Source organism: Phodopus roborovskii, unplaced genomic scaffold, assembly GCF_943737965.1.
Source record: "Phodopus roborovskii unplaced genomic scaffold, PHOROB, whole genome shotgun sequence".
Classification (NCBI taxonomy): domain Eukaryota; kingdom Metazoa; phylum Chordata; class Mammalia; order Rodentia; family Cricetidae; genus Phodopus; species Phodopus roborovskii.
In genome coordinates, this window is record NW_026126618.1 from 1,294,562 (window position 1) to 1,312,069 (window position 17,508).

General features: G+C 43.4%; 1 protein-coding gene across 3 annotated transcripts in view; it reads right to left on the minus strand.

The window, feature by feature from the left end:
* Ano4 (anoctamin 4) overlaps nt 1-17,508 on the minus strand; it is a 323,121-nt gene that overhangs the window by 249,825 nt on the left and 55,788 nt on the right. Inside the window, exon 1 of one of the 3 annotated variants that reach the window (XM_051206304.1) lies at nt 1,820-1,906. The exons of the other annotated variants lie outside the window; for them this stretch is intronic. The gene's annotated coding sequence lies outside the window, so the exon portion shown is untranslated. Of the gene's footprint in view, nt 1-1,819; nt 1,907-17,508 lie in introns of those variants that run through there. 3 annotated transcript variants of the gene reach the window in all.

Sequence of the window (17,508 nt, forward strand, 5' to 3'; positions counted from 1 at the left end):
AACTCTTTCCATCCTGATGGGTCTAAGTCTTCCCACACAAGTTGCCTGCCGCAAAACCCCCAGAAAATCGTTTTGGCTGGAGAGGGAATTAAGCAAGGGAAAGGATTGTAAATTTAACAATCCTCAGAGGAAACAGAGTGCCTGCCCAGTATAATCCAGCAGTGCTGTGAGCCATGGCTGCAGGCAGGACAGAGTATATACCAGAGTTACAACCCCAGTGCTGCTCAAGCTCGATTCCCACTGCAGTCAGCAAGAACAATCCCCATTCTCTTTCATTGTTAAAAAGACATTTTAACATTTGCACGTTTGCTCAGTCTACTCTTGAGCAAGTTTGGAGGGATCATATAAACAACTAAATCATTGAGCTATTTTAAGTGAATGCTTTCAAGCATTTCTTGTGCAAGAAATAATAGAAACAAAATATAATAATCACCAAAATACGAAATGCAAACAAAACACCCAGTGTGTCCACTTTGGACCCTGGAAACAGGATAAAAGCATACGTCATCAGGATGAGCTTAAGAAAAATGCACAGAGTCAAGACAGCCCTAAAACTTCCCACGCCACAGTCCCAAGGAGCAAGAAACTTCACCCTATAGTTCCTCCTTGTTTGTCACAAAAATCACAGAGATTAGAGGCTAAATTACACCTGATGGCAACTTTTCTTAGAGTTGAAATTCCTATATACAAGAAGAGAACCAACATCTAGCCCAAAACATATATATATATATATATATATATATATATATATCAGAATGACAACTTTAAAGCTTAAAATTTGCATTGTTGCTTTGACCAACATAATTCACCATGCTACTGAAGGGAGGAAGTAAAGGAGGGAGGGAGGGAGGGAGGGAGGGAGGGAGGGAGGGAGGAGTATACAAGTTCAACAAGGTGAAAGTCCAGGAATTCTCTGGGTTTCCTTTGGGCTTCCGGAAGCATCCAGTAACAGACTTTTTTTGCAGTACACTTTAAGGCCAACCTGGGAGGACAGGTGTGAAATGAGAACACCAGTGAGCCTGCCTTGGCTTAAATCAACCTGCCAGGCACATGTTCTTTGTTGGAAAGCTGATTGTTTTCTCTTGGAAAAGTCTAACCGTTCCAACAGCATCAAAGCTTTTCTCTCTCAGCAGGAAGATGAAACTATGTTGTCAACTCCAAAACAAGGCTCTTCCCATCGCTCCCCACCACCCCTGAAGGAGCTCTGAGACTCGGAAGCGATGAGGTCATGCAGTCTACCGTCTTGCCAGCCCACGATGCCTCTCACTGCTAATGCTCCTGCCCAAGTTGTAAACCCCATAAGACATGGGGACATTCTGGACCCACCGGCAGATGTTCAAAGCACAGCTGCCCATACAGACTCTGACATAACTCACACGTGTGTGCTCATGTTCACCAGGAAGATGGAAGTATTTGCAATGTGGCAGGTCACCCCTGGTCCCTCCAGGTTCTGAGAGTGCCCCCTTAGAATGCTGAGGGATCCTTCTGCGGGGATCTGTCAGCCAGCCTGTGCGGATTCCCTGCACAAGGCTGCGGTTTGCCGAGGAGAACACATTTGCCTAGCTGCTGCTTCAAGGACAAACAGAGCTAGCACTGGTGTTTCCGTCATAACCGAAGGGCTCCAGTTTATGAAGAAATAAATAAATCAAAGGCAGACTATGCAGACAAAGGACCCCAGGCATTTTAGTTTGCCGGGTCTCTCAGAAAACGAGCATGAGAACAGAAGAAATGTGGGAGGAAGGTCACTAAGCCTAGCTGGGAAGAGAGGGAGCGATCCTTTACACTGCAGCATTTCAGCTCATTCAATGCAAGCACTTACCATAAAAATAGAAAGAGTCAACAGAAGGAGAAGGGATCCTTCCTCGCTGTCTGTGGTAGATAGAAATTCACAGCAAACCTCCAGGCTCCGGAGGCCGGCAAAGTGATGAGAGGCAACAAACCCTCCACACACAAGTCCTTTTCAGCCTCCCCTCCAGCCGGCATGCAGTCGTTTGTGCCGTAAAAACCCCGAGAAGTCTGGAACAGGACTCTCCCGAGAGCACAGAGCACCGGGAGTGAAGCAGCCAGCTGGGGCTAGCTAGTTTCACCACAGTCTCAGAGCAGCACGCCCAGGACAGGCCCTCCCCACTCGGTGCAGGGGCGGCATGGGGAGGGGGGGCAGGCTAGGATTTGGAAATCATCGAGGTTTGGGTTAGGAAGGAGTCTCTTTGGAGTGGAAGGGACTGCCGGCGAGCAAGCACATCAGTATTCCATATCAGCTATTGCCAGCAACCAATCAGCCCAGGTAGGGGGCTGTTGTCAGTGTGACAAGAGAGTGCAGATGACAGCCTGACCTGGGAGCTGCAGGACCGCTGCCTGCCAGCAACACCCAGCAACAGAAGTTTGGCAGGGTTGGCAACTTGCCTTCTCCACAGTCTCCGTTAATATTTACTTGCCCTGTGTCAATTCCCAAAGCCCCATGCATCGTTATGCTGGCCACCCAGCAACTTCCCAAGGCATCCCACCTGATTTCTGCAGAAGCCCAGTAAGTGAGGCATGCTGACTCCTCACATCAGGCAGCTCTGCTCTGACTTGGACCCTCCACAAGGTCACCACGAGTTCAAAAATGCCACTCTGGATCCGTGCCTCTCTATGGTGGAAGTGTAGGCTGAGATGGCCAGGGATGGGGCTTTCCACATCGTGAGAGAAATGTAGACAGAAAAGGGTTAAAGGTCTCTGTGGGGACTTGACCCTCCGCCTGTCTGTGTAATGTTTGTATAGAAGTGTTGTTGGACATGAGTTTCTAGGGACAGTTTACAATTCCCTTTGACAGCTCTTAAATCAACCATGATTTAAGACAGGACATGCATGCTCTAGGTAAATAGTATTAATTTATAAGCACTGAAGGGAGACGCCACAATTTATGCTAACAGAAAAGAGCCAAGGCCTTATGGTCAATGATGGATAATTCTAAGCTTCTCCTATTTGCTTTTTCTGTAAGCCATTCGATTTTCATATCGAACCTAGAATGCTGGTAACATACACATTAAGCTGTTCGCTTGTGATGGTTAAATTGGATCAGGAAGTGGTCTCTGAGGCTAACTGCTAGTTTAATGAGATGTCATAATAAGGCTTGCAGATGTTTTAACTTTGGAGGAATGTTTAAGAGCCTTCCTGAGCAGGAGAACCAATCCCTCCTCCAGTCAGGAGTAACTCGGAAGATCCCAGTCCTCTGTGTTTTGTGTGATATTGGGTTTCTAATTTTAGTTCTGTTTTCACTCAGAGGTTGGACACTCACTGGACATTCTGTTATGCCATCCAGTTATGGGCAAACTGTAGGCTGGTGTGGAGGAACCTGAATACTGCTGTTTAAAAAGAAGGGCTAGGCTCCAAGGAAGCAGTCAGCTGGGATTCAGCGTGAGTCACAGCAGGGGGCCATAAAATGTTCTCCATCAAAGATGAGTCTAATAAAATGAGACTCCTCAAATGAAGAAGAAAGGATGCTTACCAGGGTAGTCATGTGTGCTTTAAATAAGAGAAATCCCAGAGACCCAAATTCTATTTTATCGTTCATCCTGGTCCAGCTCAAATCCGCAAATACAGAAAGACCATCAACCATGGTACGGAGATGTGCCTGCCTTCCAGGGGTTTACAGCCCCACAGGAAAAATTTAACATCCTAGAAAGCATTCTTTTAAATGTTTTTCAGGTGAACCAAGCAGTGAGGTTGAACTTCATCCTCGAGGTTCTGAATTGGCCTCATACGGAATTGTCTACAGCCAAGGCTATCTGGTAAACATAAATGCACAAAATACCTTTAGTGTATTTAGTTATTTTGTGTATGTATGTGAGGTGGTAGGTACACATAGCCCATGGTACAGGTACAGAGGACAGTTTGTAAGAGGCAGTTCTCTCCTTCCATCATGTGGGGCCTGGGGATTGAACTCACAATGTCATGTTTTATGGCAAGCCCCTTTGCCCCTCTGAGCTATCCCTCTGGCCCACATTTAAAACCCAATGTTTGATGCTCTTTAGCTGAATGTTTTCTTTTCATCAGCATCAGCAGCTCCTAACGTGACAATAACACAGGCAGCATATCAAATCATGTGTTTAAGGAGAGTATTAGTTAAAGCTCCTAAGTAATGGAGATTAATACTGTTTATGGAACAGATGCAATACCTTGACTTATATAGTCAAGGAGGATAATGAAGCATGAAAAAGATAATGCTGCAGAAATACAAATTACCTAATAGATTAAATAATTGTATATCTATATGGCAACAAGGTAAATGGAAATGGTATTCTAGTCACTCAAATGTAATTATTTTTTAAAGTTTGGCCATTTCTCTGTTCCTCCCTCTTCAAATGATAATAGAAATGCCTCCACTTCAGACAGCACTGTACAAACAAAAAACATCAGTTAAACTCAGGGTATGGCACTGTGACTTACTTGCCAGCACCAAACGTATCATAGGTTCCGAAGAAATATTTGTTGGATGGTCATTTGATTGATCAAGAAGACTCTTGCTAAATTTCTACAAGTGCACAATTTAAAGCCTTATTTAAAGACTTCTAGATAGGTTGTATTTTCTATTAATAAACTGAATTGCGTACCTACATCAGTTTGTTTAAAAAGAAACAAAGATTGCTCTTTCAGGAAATCATCTCTCAGGAAGTTCACTGGCAACAGCGTATAAAGCCAAAAGATAAAGACGTGTCAATGTTTTCAATAGCAGGGTGGGAATGTTAAAGTTGGGGTCTACCTTTAATAACCAGCTTAAGAAGTAAAAACCAGGCTAACTTTTACAAGGGTGTTTACAATGTGTGCGTGTAAATATGCTGTAGCATGCATGATGGCCAATGGGCAACATCAGATATGGTCCTGATGCCTACCTTATCTGAGGCAGGCAGTGTCTCTTTGTTGTTTTGGTTTTGGTGTTTGCTGTGTCTACCAGGCTAGCTTGCCTAATAGCTCCCAGGGATTCTCCTGCCTGCCTATATATGCTCTGGAGTTATATACATCCCTACACATCCAGTCTTATACACGAATTCAAACTCAGGTCCTACCCACTGAGCCATTTCCCTAGACCCCCATCCCATTTCTAACATCAAAACCTATTAAAGAGATGTGAGAATCAAAGTGATGTGGACATCATTTTGTTGGTTGATGGTTTTAAAAAACTATAACTTACACAAGGTAACCGTTCCATCTGATCATACAAGCCACCTTGCCAATCTGGCTTCTTCCTGGACTTTACTCTCATGATGCCTTGTGTCTTTCAGCCAGATGTGTGTACTCCTAAGTGTGAGTGATGTGCGCACAGGGGTAGTGAAAGGAGACTGCCTGTGTGGCCAATTAGATTGGCCTCAGAACACGAACTCTTTTTCATGGAAATATACCGAGATGGATACAAAAGCCTTCAAGAATGTTTTCTGATTCAATCCATGTGGCTACAAAGGGGACCCTTCCCATACTGTCGTCTCAATTTGAGAGAGGTAGGACTGAGAAAGATTAAGCTAAAGCAAAAAAAAAAAATCATTTTACTCCAGAGATCAAATGTAACCCTTTTATGCAACAGCAAAAAGAAAAATTCTCATAATTTAAGGACATATTCAGGCCAGACTGAGTAGTCCTCAGTTGCTAGAAAAATAGAAGGAAAGAATATTCCAGAAAAGCATGGGATTGACACAAACACTGAAGTCCCATTTCTAATATCTAAATTGCCCTTCTGCTTCCTGTGGGAGGTCTGGAATGCAGAGAGAATAGGTTGACCTGCTGAGGGTCACTGACTGGCTGAGAATAATTTCCCAAAGTGCTTAGAAGGCTGACTTTCAGATAGTCAACAACGGTTCCAAATACATAAGAGGCATTTGAGGCTCAAAGCTATAACCAGAGCATCCAAGTCTTGAAAAATGTTTGTTTTCAGCATTCCTCAAGCCAGAAGAATCCCCTGGGATTGTCAGAGATCAAACCATACAGAAAAAAAAAAAAAAAAAAAAAAAAGATCCATGAAGATCACAGCCCACTCACTTTTTCTCCTGTTTTTGAAGATAGCAAAGTAAATCAATATCTGACCTAAAGAGTGAGAGATTTAGGCTGAGTCTAGTGAAGACAAAATCAGACAGATAGACAGACAGACAGACAGACAGACAGACAGAGACAGAGAACGAGCATCCACACACAGACATATATGTCAGTGCATACATCTAAAATCTTACTGAAATGTCTGCATGTAATTAGTCCTTAGGTCTCAACACTAACAACCAATTTGGTGGGCTATGCTTACTTCTAAACAATTAAAATGGCCTCCAGTCTCTCCCCTGATCTAAGCTAACCTCCCTGTTATCATTAGCCAGTCCCTTGTTAAAAGCCTGGCATGGTCAAACCAAATGTAGTAGCTGTTGAACTTGAAATTGAGGGCCCACTGGAATGTGGCCTTTGTTAGTGCTTCCCATGTTAATTCCCACCATTGTGTCCCCTATAGCGTATGCTTTCATTACACTTGATTATTTATGATTCCCCATGGACACCACTTCCTTGACTGTGGTAATCTATTTTCCTAGAATAGCCACCCTTACTTCTCTCCCTGGGAACACTCCACTATTTATTCTTCAAGGTCCAGTTCACTATCACCATCTTGGTCAAGACACCACAGTGTCCAATGTGATTTAATGACTTCTGTTTTTCCATAACTTATCTTTCAACTACAAATAACAAATACATTATACTAAATCCGTACCTTTTAAGCAATGTATTGAGATCCTTTGTTATCCTAAGCATCTGATGCACAATAATAGTACATGATGAGGGCATGACTACTTCCTATGCCTCTTACAGTCCAAAGCACTTTGAGGAGAGCATAAGATTGGTTCCTGGAAGTCTGCAGGACTACAGGCTTATTAGCAGTGTATAAATACCCCCTCCTTCTAACAGGAGTTTCTGTGGTTTATGGGGATGGCCTTGGACTAGAATCAGAAATGCCAAATCCTAGTACTTAGCTTGTGCCGCCTCAACCTCAAAGAGACCAAATTACATCCTAATACCCAAGGGCTTCTCTGAGCTACAAGTAAGGTACTCGCTGGAGAATAGAGTGCTTAAAGCTGTGTAAACACATGACTGTAGACACATTGTCACTGGCATCTTGTGATTGCTGTCGCTACCAAGATTTCATCAGTCATCACAGAATGTGCTCAGACAGTTATCCCATGCAAACAGGCCCAGGAGCCAGTGACTCAGCATTGAAGTCATTCCCAGCACCTGGCTTTCAGCCTGCTCATCTACATTTGGGGTGAAGTGCGGAGTCTCTTAAAGCCTGGGACTCCAAGTCTACCTCTTGTGTGGAGACCTGGTCTCTAAGACCCAAGTCCCTCAGCTAGTAATTAGAAATAATAATACTTCGGCATGCTGTCAAATGAGATGGAATATATAATACACATATCACTACATATAATTATGTATACATATAATAATATAACCATTATATTTATGAATCTGAAAGCATTCCATGATTAGCTTCGGAGGAGCAATAGCATGGTCATTTACCAAACATTCTTCACTGATATCACAAGTCATTATTCTCTTCATTTTTCTTATACCGTTTGATTATTAGATGACTTGTTTAGTGTTCATCCCCTGTGCCCCACTGCACATGAGGAGACCATTTGCTTCAGGCTCCTTACTAACAGAGTCCAAAAATACATTACGTACTCAGTACCCATTCCCTGAACATTTACAGCACGAGCAGCATTTATACAAGTGTTCCTATGCTCTTTAGATCTCTACAAAGTTCAAATTACCTTTGACTGCTGAACAGATAAAATATTGGAGGTCAATTCACTTTTTAAAAAATCCAGGACAGTGCCACAATGCTCAAGTTTACATAGGCACTTAATAATTTATGTCACTTATCAACACATATTAAAATGCCTACCAGAGATGGGAGGACTTTACAAATGAGATGACCATACCCAGCTCTAAAAGAATGGAAATGGCCAAGAATACTCTCACCTGCATAACTGAAGCACCAAGAAGAAATGCTTAACTACTGCTTAATAAATCAGATGTTTCCCTGGATTCTTAGTCCACATTTTCCTTCTCCTATTTTATGCCAAAAGTGTCCTGACCCCAGCCTATCCCAGAAAGAAACACGTACAGTACTTGATCTCTGAAGAATCAACTAGGACAAGTAGTTTTTGAGAGACCAGCAATTCAGGCAATTCTTCTTGCCTCCCAAGGAGCTATTGCAGAGGCAAGCTACACAAAATCCTCTGGAGCCTGGCCACAGCATCCCCGTCCCTGATTAGCTCAGCCTTACAGGAGGCCTAATAAATAAATAACCATGGCAATTCTGTATAATGTATGAAGGCTACTTGCCAATGGTCATTTCAATTAGAATATTTTCAATTAGCAATAGCATGGTAATTTGCCAAACAGGCATATGAACTTACTTTTCATTACAGAAAATAGGACGTTCTTTGTTTTTCTTTAAAAAGATAAAGGTTCCCTAGACAGAATATAAAACCATCTTTTTCTCCCAAATTCAGTCTTCCCCTGACTTTTTTTGTCCCATTGGTATGCATCCCGGTGGATTCTGTTATCTAAAGAAATGACCTGTGTCATGAGTAACCGTTTCAGTCTTGGTACCATTCCTATTTTATCCACCATGCCCATATCCCTTCCTAAACACCTCTCTCTGTTTTCCATCCACCCCACGCACCCATTGTCCCAGTCTAGCTGCCAATGCTCCCGGGTCTACAGTGACAGTTTCCATGGCTTGAGCCTTACAGTGCCCTGTCTACCCTGGGCACAGCTGCCTGTGGGGGATGAAATGAAGACCCCACCACATCCTCCTTTGCAGAAATGCTGCCCTGCTTCCTGCCTTCTGCAGGATAAAGGATGTTCCTGCTTCTAGCATATGGGGGACCGCAATTCCTCTCCTCCCTTCCCTCTCGCTGTCTCTCCTCAGCTGTCCCCTCTCTTCATGCACGGCCTAATACCCAGACATCTGGAAGATGTCACTTTTCCTCATCCCTGGACCCTCTTGTTCTCTAAGGTCTGATCCAAGCATTTCTAGTCCCCGTTTAAAGTATTCTCTGACACTCCTCCTACATCTGAACAGATGAAGTCAACCCCAATTTTGGCACTAATTTTATAGTACTATAACTCTTGTAATGGACAGTGAATATTCCTATAATCTCAGCACTTGGGAGGCTGAGGCGGGGGGACTGCTGCCAGTTCTTGGTCAGCCTGGACTACGGAGTGAGATCCTGCCTCAAAATCAGACAAAATCACAAAGGGGCCTAGCTATGTGCTTCCTACAGTGAAGTCCCAGATCCAAGTCTTTATCATCTTCACATCCCCCTAGAGGAACTTTCTCTGGAAGCACTTAAATAAATGGATATAAAAAGCTCCGGCTTCTCTGAGTATCTGGCTCCCTTGCTAGATTACATATCTTCTGAGAGCTAAAAGAGAATCTTACCTGTCTTTCCAACCACTCAGCTCATTATGATGCCTAGAACATATGGGCACTTAATGCACACATGTGGAATTGCTTTGCATTACATGATTGGCCAAAAGAGAAAAAAAATGGCTTCAAATATTAAAAAGAAAAAAAAAACTCTCTGAGCTGATTTCTACTTAGCTCATTTTTTTAATTTTAAAATTTTAAATCCATAACTTTTTTCTTCTTTATAAAACACCACGGGCATTGATTTATAAGGGTTCTTCCTCAGAATTTCCTGGCTTATTTAGGCTAGCCCAAATAATGGAGGCACCTTGGGGATAACGAAGCACACACACTTTATGCTTTGAGCTGCCTGGTGGAGGAAAGGATATGGACTCTGCCTGAAGGGAATTCTTAGAGAGATCTTACCACTGTTTACTTTGGGAGTAAAAAGAGCCCTGCCTTCTAGAGAGGAGAATTCCACTATCGATGTTCCTGGCAGCCCAGTGACCTCCAAACATGCACATCATCTTGAGAAACGGCGTGGAAGTAGATGTGACTCTAGGAAAATGGCAATATTTGGGTGTTCAATGAACTGTCCACAATAGACTCTGGGTTACATGACTTCCTCCCCTCTTCTCCCTGCATCCAAAGAACTGGAGAGATGAAACTCACATGCACAAAACTAGCTGTGATGACTATTAGTTTATAAAGAATGGTTTAATGCTAGTCTGGCTAAGTCCACCAGTGAGGAGGCCCACCCATTAGATGGCAGGTCACTAACTAACGGGGCTTATGGCGGGCAGCTGAAGTATGCCTGCTTCCCTCAGTCTCCCTGCATTGCTGACACACAGCCAAAAGCTTGTGAATGAACTGTGACATTGGTGCTAGGGAGACGACTTTCAGGTCCCCATTGTCATGGAATGCCCCTTCATGGCCCAGCAACCGATTTCAGTTCTGTTACTTGAACCAGGAAGAGAAAGCAGACCCAATATTTTAAAGGATCATGATACGCTCAGGTTTTGGTAAAATTAGACTGATTCATATACCTAATGTGCCATGCCTGTAGAGGGATGTCGTTTTGACTTACAAGTTTGTCGAAGTCCTTTGAGCCTCTAACATGAACAAACCTGCATTGCAGGTAGGGGTGAGAGATGGCGCAGCTGTTTTCAAGACAGTTCAGCAGCTTCTTCCAAAGCTGAACATGTTCTTATCATATGGTTCAGTGATCGTGTGCCTTGGTATTTACCCAAATGAGCTGCAAACAAGTCCTCACAAAACTTACATGTGCATGGTGTTGACAGCGGCTTTATTCGTGATTACAAAAACTTCCACAGAACCAAGATGCCCTTCTGGAAATGAATGGATGAACGAACTGTGGTACATCAAGACTTTAGAATAATATTCAACCTAAAAATATGCGTGCCATTGACCTACAAAATGTGTGTGTGTGTGTGTGTGTGTGTGTGTGTGTGTGTGTGTGTGTGTAGATGATAAATGTATAATACCAAACAGAGAAGTCAATGTGAAATGGCTGGATGCTATACAATCCGAACTATGAAGGCAATAATAATATCAGCAGTTGCTAAGGACTGGGGGAGGGGTGAATAGGTAGAGCACAGAAGATTTTTAAGCCATTGGGACCATTCTGTGTGATCTAAAGTGATAAGCACCGAGTCTCTAACAATTCATCCAATCCATCCAAATTCATGGATTACAGTATAATAAAGGCAAGGTGAGTGAGTTGCAACACTGGATCCAATCTGATGCAGAATGTTGATGGAGGAATTGGGGAGTATAGAGAAAACTCCTCAGTTTTGCTGTGAAACCAAAACCAGCTCTAAAATTAAAGTCTAGGGGCTGGAGAGGTGGCTTAGAGGCTAAAAGCACCTATTACACAATCGTGAGAGCCAGAGTTTGGATCCTAGGACCTGTGTAGCAAGCCAGGCATCCTGCAAGATGCTAAACTTCATCTTCAAGGGAGCTGATATCCTCTTGTGACTTCCCATCCCCCCACAGACGTGTGTGTGTGTGTGTGTGTGTGTGTGTGTGTGTGTGTGTGTGTGTGTTCATACAAGGAATTTCTTTCTTCTCATGTAGCAATACACCTGGAAATACAGAAGGCCCCGGGGGAGATGGATGGGAGAGGCAGAAGGGAAGGAGGAGAGAAGAGGGGGTGGAGACAGGAAAAGGAGGTGGGAGGAGTCAGAGGAAGAAGATGGGGGAAAGAGAAGAGGAGGAGGAAGAAGGAGAGAGCAGAAAGAGGAGAAGGGCAAAGGGGAAGGAGGGGACGGGGAGGAAGGAAAGAAGACAAGAGGAGAAGGGAGGGGAGGGGAGTGCTAGAGAATTCTCAGTCCCCACAGAAAGGAAAGGAAGAGGAGCTCTGAAAGACCCACTGTGGCAGTGAGCGCTGTCTCGGTGTGGAGAGAAACTGGAGAAATGGAACACTGCATGGGGACAGCTCCTTTGTCAGGCTCAGCAAACAACCAGTGTGCACCATGAATCCTACTAAGGAAATTCAAAAGAAATTTACAGAATTCCAGCCCTTTCCTTCCGAGCCCTGCACCGCTACCAGGGCCTAAAATAGGGGACGTGCTAGTAGAGGGAAAAAAAGGTAGCGTGTGGGGATCTATTCAGGAACACCAGCAGGAGAGGACGGGCCACAGGAGACTTGACTCTATCTGTAACTGATCAAGTTCAGTTCTAACCATATGGAATAAACAGGAAGGGAATGACTATCCCGGGAAGGGAACTGCTCACTAGAGCTGTAGGAAGTGAGGAGGAAGTGGATATAAGATTTAAGGCAAGGGTTGGGGAAGGGAACCCTGTTAGAGGGAAGTTGGCTGCCGCTTGCCCGCAGTCACAGTGTGCAGATAAATATGATGTACAGCTGTACCCGCTTCCCTGTTCAGACACAAAGACGGCTATAAGATAGAGGGCCACAAAGGGCGACCAGCAACTGAGGCTGGGGTGGGGAGCAGGACTGGAGAAGGGTATCCGAAGTTAGGAGAGGCTGACTCTGCTAAAGCCATAGCCAGAGGCCAGAGAGAACTGGGCCAGGGTCGGATCCATAGGTTCATTCAAGCAATTCACAAGAATATGCCCAGAACCTGTCAGCGACTTGCACACACAGTAAGACCAGGGATTTAGTGAAATGCCCGTGACAAAGTTGAACACAGCCCTGAATGTTTGGTTATGTTGCTGTAGGCAGCCACAGCCTGCTGGGACGGAGCCCTGGGCACCGTTTGCCCTGCATCCCTTGCTCCTGCCAGACTCCTTGAAACGGAGGCTAAATGGGTCCCGCCATGCCCCGCATGAGCTTTAGAAACTGGAAATGAGAATGAGATAATCCCCGTGACCTCTGTGCTCTGCTTTCCACTTTGACAAGTTCAGAGAGATGTGTGCTTTCTTGCCAGCACCATTCTGCAGGGCATCGTCTTCCGGAGTGTGGAAGGGCAAGGGCTGGAGATTAGATCTCGAATGCCCGCGAAGGTCTACAAGCTAATGACTTGGTCATGAGCCTGCAGCACTATTAGAAAGTTTTGAAACTTTAGGAAGCAGGACTTGGTGAAATGAATGGAAGTTTTGTGGCTGCGTCCCTAGAGGGGATAGTGAGACCCCAGCCCCTTCTCGCTCTTCACTTTTTGGCTATGAGAGAATGAGCATGGTCTTCTACTGTGACCCTGCTGGGATGTTGTATCCCACCACTAGCCCAGAAGGAACAGATCTAATTCATAATGGACTGGGATCTCCAAATCTGTGAGCCAAATGAATCCTTTCCATTTTTCAAATTGAGTGTCATGGGTATTTTGTCATAATAATGGAAGGACACCTGGCACATATGGTCAGTGGCATCCTGGGATCCCTGATGCATGGATCGTGACCAAAAGAATTTTAACTCTACACTTCTTACAGAGATTTTAGGGATATACCCTATCTTGTCTTCTAAACCTCCACTGATTTCAGAGTTCACACATTCTCACATTAAATATTTTCCTCATCTAGATTTTTTTTTAAATGGGCATGACAGTAGAAGGAGGCTAGAGATATGGCTAGGGGCTGGAGAGATGGCTCAAAGGTTAAGAGCACTGACTGCCCTTCTAGAGGATCCGGGTTCAATTTCCAGCTCCCACATGGTAGCTCACAGCTGTCTGTAACTACAGTTCCAGGGGACACAAAACCCTCACGCAGACACACACGAAGGCAAAACATGAATGCACATGAAATAAAATAATAATAATAAAATTAAAAAAAGAAAAGTAAATCAACAGAGAAGGGGGAGAGATCAAGAGGAGTAAAAGGAAACAATATGACCAAGTGCATCCTATACATGGGTGAGTGTGTGTGTACCTATGTGTATGCATATATATGGAACCCATTCGCTAATGTAACTAATATATGCTAATGAAAGGGAGTGAGAAACAAAGCAAATCTTCATGTAGGCAAAATACAAAGCGTGACTTCGTTTCCTATACACTGAGAGGACAAAGGACTAAGACGTGCTACAGTAGTCTGTGCTGTGGTTCCCAGTCTGATGCCTACAAGGGAAATAACTAGGCTTGAAGCAGCATCTTCAGGTTGCAGTAAGCCAAAAGAAATGATGTGTCTGCCTCCAACTAATCTTCATGTGAGCAGAGGCAATTTCTTTCATTTGAGCTGGGATTGTGTCAACCCACTGTATAGCAGTTATTATTCTAGGCAGATGAGAAATATGATAGGTGGTTAAATTTATCTTCTGGTAACCAGAAGAAAGCAATTACAAATTAACTTCCATTCATTAAATGATGTCATTTTTTAAAAAGTCTTCCAAAAACATACATCTCTGGTAAGGCATCATGAAAAACATCTTTCTTGGGAAAACAGCTATTAACTGTCATTAGAATTCACACAACACAGTTGGACAATATTTAATTTTCTAAATATGTTGTGGCCAGAATACAAAGGAATTCCATCAAGCAGCAAATAGGCTAATTAAATTATAATCTAGTAATGTATAATTTGGCCGGGTGGCTAAAGACCTCAGTCAGGCTAGAGAAGGGAACCCTTGGATGGTGAGACCATTCCAAGTAGACATGCATTTTCAGGGGCCTCACGGGAATCTATGGAAAGGGCATCCCCAGCAACTCCCAACTTTAGAACTAACAAAACAGTCCGACAGTTAGAAGTATTACTCCCTTAGCAAGTAACTATAAGCTTGGAAAACTCAGCAAAACATGGAAATAGTATCTGTCATAGCAACAACATTATTTGCGATAATTAAAAGGCTAAGAATTATAAGAGAATTTGGCATATTAGAAATTAAAGCATGTGGTTGGGTAAGCTATGACTTGGATTTCAAATGAAAAGCTAGAGTCTGGCATGGTGGTATACACCTTCAGTGCCAGCACTTAGGAGGCAGAGCCAAAAGGACCTGGTCTATACAGTGAATAAAAGGCCAGCCAGAGCTACATAGTAAGACACTGTCTTAAAAGAAAAAAAAAAGGTGCAAAATTTGTGAAAATATTGAGATGTTTACCAGAATATAAGTTTTTCTACTTTCATACACTTAGTTCAGTAGATTTATAAGAATGGGAGACATTTTATTTGCTCTGTAGAAAATCCTTAAAAGAAGATATCAAAGCCAGGTGGTGGCACATGCCTTCAATCCCAGGGAGGCAGAGGCAGGTGGATCACTGAGTATTAGGTCAGCCTGGTCTACAGCGTGAGTTCCAGGACAGCCAGGGCTACACAGAGAAACCCTGTCTGAAGAAAAATAAAAACTAAAAAAGAGGAGGAGAAGCAGGAGGAGGGAGGAGGAAGAAGAGGAAAAGGAAGAGGAGGAGGAAGCAGCTAGGGGAATTTAATGAAATGAAACCCAACTGTAACTGCATATTCCTTATAAGTGACTATTTATATTCATAAACTGAAGAATAATAATATTTGCAAATTTAAAACCTTAAGGGAAAAACTAGGCTTTTGGATAATGAACTAAAAATTAATGCTTAAATGGTTGGCAAATACAAATACAGAGGCGCAAGAGTCCTACTAAGAATATTAAGAAAGGAAAAGAAAAGACAGAACCACATTGCATCAGTTATTGATCTAGAGGGCGAATATGTAGACCCTACACAGTATCATCAGCTGGGGACACAAGGACCAACGAGCTCATGTGGAAAGCACACAGAAAGGGTGGCAATGTGGCTGAGTTAACTCAAAGTTCCAAAGGCCGGGACGTTTCAGGAGCTCAGAATAACCAGAGGGATGTAGGCGTGAGAAAAGATTCCTCTGGGGAGAAATCTGAACTGAGACCATGCCATGTGACCGCAGAGCCACCCAGGACGGCAGCAGGCTCCAGTCTCAACCACAGCAAACTAGGATACCGTCTACCATGAATGAGAAGCGGGTGGCTCTAAGGCCTCGGGGTGAAGGTCTAAGATAGCTGCTACTGTTTTGTTTCTGCTTGTGTTGACTAAATGGCACCGCTACCCTCCTCACTCACATCACCTTCAAGCACGTGAAGATGCCATCCCCATGCCATCAAAGTACCTGAGTCCATCAAACTGTTCTATAGCAACGAGGAGGGAAAAAAGAAGGTTCAAAAATGTAACTGTTTCCTTCTAAAATACAAGTAAGCTGGTCCCTTAACTCCCAGGGAATCTCAGGGTGCAGTGACAGCATTGAGAACCTTTGTGAATGCAGCTTATGTGCACACTCAGCCATGTTGCTGAGTGGGAACTGTGAATATAAGGGAAAGATTATTGTTTCTTCCTTGCTGTCTTTATGAATGGTAAAATTTACTTTGTGGGTGGGGGTGGAGGGATTAAATTCCTAGGTCTAAACCTAAGCAATAATGATACAAAATAAGAATGCTGGCTATCACCAAACTTCTTTATGAGTGGCAATGTTTTTGTTTCGTTGTGATTTGCCAAATGAAACGGAGAGAGGAGACTTGTAATGTTCATAGACCCTTTTTATGGTATTAGATAAGCTGAATGTTGAAACTCTTATTTCCTACCCACGGATGGATTTTGAAGAAAAAAAACTACCCCTTTCTCATAGATTTTTACTCTTCCTATACAGCAGTACAAAACAAACAAGCAAACAAAAGAAACAGAGACGGACTTCAGGAGAGCTGGGTTCTGTCCAAGCTTATCTGCCTCAGCTACAAAACAAGTGCAGAATTCTCTTTAGGGCTCCTTTACCACTCTGAAGTTGTTGCATTCCTGTTTGCTCACCAAAGAGACATTTGGTGAGCAATGTCCCAGAGGGGTCACTTTAAAGCCCAGTATGAATGTTTTTCTCACATCCTAACATTCTCCTCGCTCTCATCTGGGCCAGCTCTCCACAATTCAGTCTCCAAGGAATTCAGCCTGTACTCACAATGGGAAAAGAGGACAAGAACCCTTTGAAAAACACGTTGTTGTTTGCTTTCTTGGGGTTGAATTTTGCTCTTTGGTATCTGCAAAACAAAGGAAGGCTGGAAGAACAACGGGATTTTTTTTAAATGCTAATTATTAATTAGAGACTAGTCCTTAAAGGTGGCCATTATTTTTATGACGAAGCTAAGTAGCTCCTAAACATTGTAAGTTATTCTTGACCAAAAGATAGCCAGTTGTTGGACTGGAGCCTCTGTACCCTGCATATCCTGGTGAAAGGTGAAGGGAAACAAAGCAAGCTAAGGTGGCAAGGGCTCTTATTCCCAAGCCACCAGGTTCTGTGTCAATTTCTAGTGCTAAATTGCTGGAGTGGTGAGCAGCTAAATCATTAACAAATTAGAGTCCTGTGGTGGGACAGCAGAGAGCACTCTAGTCACCGTAGAGAAATTTCACAGCTATACTCCCAAAGCAGGCATGCCCACCCTGGACTCCTGGAATTATCATTTCTGTACATATCAGTTGCTTTTCTCACCTCTGTGACAGAATGGCTGAGAGAAACAGCTTAAGGCAGTATTTCCCAACCTGTGGGCCACAATCCCTTTGGGGGACAAGTGACCCTTCCATGGGGGTTGTCTATGATCATCGGAAAACATACATGTTTAATTACAATTCATAACAGCAGCAAGATTAAAGCTATAAAGTAGAAGCAAAAATAATTCTAAGGTTGGAGGG